Source organism: Juglans regia, unplaced genomic scaffold (assembly GCF_001411555.2).
Source record: "Juglans regia cultivar Chandler unplaced genomic scaffold, Walnut 2.0 Scaffold_23178, whole genome shotgun sequence".
NCBI lineage: Eukaryota > Viridiplantae > Streptophyta > Magnoliopsida > Fagales > Juglandaceae > Juglans > Juglans regia.
The window spans coordinates 345-2,707 of record NW_023354370.1 but is presented as its reverse complement, the minus strand read 5'-3'; the positions used below and the strand labels follow the sequence as shown (position 1 = coordinate 2,707).

At 38.8% G+C, this 2,363-nt stretch overlaps 1 long non-coding RNA gene across 1 annotated transcript; it reads left to right on the top strand.

The window, feature by feature from the left end:
• Window positions 1-8: 8 nt before the first annotated feature.
• Window positions 9-1,480, top strand: LOC108993038. Its single transcript, XR_004798887.1, has 2 exons — window positions 9-454; window positions 745-1,480. It is a non-coding gene; the product is annotated as an uncharacterized LOC108993038 (long non-coding RNA).
• Window positions 1,481-2,363: the final 883 nt, after the last annotated feature.

Below are 2,363 nucleotides of genomic sequence, written 5' to 3'. Positions count from 1 at the left end.
TTCGGAGCTTCATTTCAAAATTCCTGACGAAATCAATGTATTTAACTGCAATGGTTTAGTCCTGTATTCTTTCTTATTTCCGAGCTTACTTTATTATTTGGACTCCGGTTTTTTTTTTTTTTTATAAGTAGTATTTGAACTCTTGTTGTGGAGTTGGGCCACCTGATATGAGTCAGCCGGGGAAGACAATGGAAGCGTCCTTCGTGGTCGTGTATAAGTCTGAGTCTGCATCTGATGGAAATGAGACTCATTTGCCATCAATTGAAGCAGGACCCAATGGTCCGTTGTAGGCTCACAACTCTGGGTTTCACTCAACTATAACTGGAACGTATCTTCCATGCATGGATGAAGAGTTCATGAATTTCAACCTCTTAAATGTGATGTTGGGAGATGAAACGAGAACTGAGATCTGAGAGAGAGGACAAGATCTAAAGCAGAGGAAGACAATGAAATGGTAAGATTTGACGCCGAGGAAGAGAACGAAATGGTGGGCTGCCGTTTTCTCCGTCTGCTTGAATGAACCAGAAACTCTACTTACAACCGCCCTTGCGGAATCTTGTGCAACCGGCACTACTTTTCATGAAAATTTTTATTTTTTTAAATCCTTATCTTTTCGTTCCCTCTCTCTTTCTCTATCAATTGTTTTTGACTTCTTCCTCCCGAAGACATTTCTCTCCTTTGTGCATTTTTATGTTTCATGCACGACTTGTTCATCTCAGATTCTCTCTATCTCCTCTTTTGCAGTAGCACTGAAGAAGAATAAAATGCGGAGGATCTTCCAAAGCACACTATCTCAAAGAAATTTCTGGCTACAGCAGCCTCGATGCATATCCCAGCTAGCCCATAACCATACCCAAAACACACTTGAAGAAGAATATGATTTTCTCGTGCCCAAAATACCCCATTTCGACTACATTCCTCCACCTTACACTGGCCCATCTGCATCTAAGATCTTGGAGAAGCGCAAGAAGTACCTCAACCCTTCTATATGCACTTTGGAGTTTGCCAGTGATGTTGTGCATAAAAGGTGGTGGAAGGTGCATGATGCCATGTCAGAAAAATTGCAGAAGTTTTATTTGCTGAGGTCTAAGCAAAAGGCAGAACTGGAGTGGGATCGGAGGCAAGCTGAGAAAGGAAATTCAATGATGGTCATTGGAAAATTAAGATAAAGGACAAGTGTTTGAAGACATGTTTTGAGGATTTCTGCTTCTGGGAGAGTATGTAATGGCACTGGGGTGAAAAAAATTGGACAGATAATACTACTGTTACTCCAAATCTACATGTAGTTACTACCAAATCTCTCTCATCTTTGTGACTTGTTTCTTTTTCTGCATACTCAGTCTTCCATCCAGACGAAGCATTTCAGCTCATTTTTTTGTTCCGAAACAGATCATAAAGAAGTGTGTCTACTTCATCTTATATCTTTTGTGTATCGGTTTATGACTTTCATGTACCATATCATACCATTCTTTTCAAAACATATTTATATAGGTTTCCCCACTTGCAGCGTAGATTGTATGCCCTCAATCCATTTTGAACCTGAAGGCGTTGGTTATCATGATCTGTAGTCATCTCAAGACTTCTTTTTTTATTTCAATTTAATGTTACTGTGCATAGATAGTTAACTATAACTATGTTTGCAAAGATCTCAATAACTCTTTGTTGGATGCTTTGGAATACATTTTGTCTTCAAGTTCACTGCATTACTTTTTTTATGCTCTTGTTTATGCATTTCTTCTGGATTGTAGATTCTCCAACTCCATAACTTTGAATGATCTCCCAAATCGTCATTAATAAAAGAAAATTACCTGGCCTAGTGGATCGGCTACTTTCTCGGACTAGGACAGGATGGTTTTTGATTAGTGGAGTTTGTGGTGATTATTGGAAGGCTTCGCATTTTGATAATCACAGGTCCCATTTACCATTCTATGAACATTTCAACAGATAAAAGGGGTTGGACTTTAGGACTTTGCATAGGTCAGGCATGTTAACATATGTTTGCAGGACAACCATTTTTGTTGAAGCTCTAGGAAGCTAGAACTGATGCAGTACTTCATTGATCCACAATTTTATAAAAACAAGTTCCTCAAGTTAATGTCTTGCTCAAAACCCACAAAGGGATATATAGATCTCACACACAAAACATAGGGGATGATAAAAAAAAAATGATAGAATGAATTCAAACGATGTCGAAGTAGGATTACATAAACGAACGCCTTAAACAACAGCCCTTCTTCTACACTTTTCTTTTCGAAACAAATCCCCCATCTTCTCAAGGAGCAAATTGATAAGCAGGTTTCAGCGCTCTCTCTCTCTCTCTCATCTAATTTGGCAAACTCACACCACTTTTGAGCACAATTTCA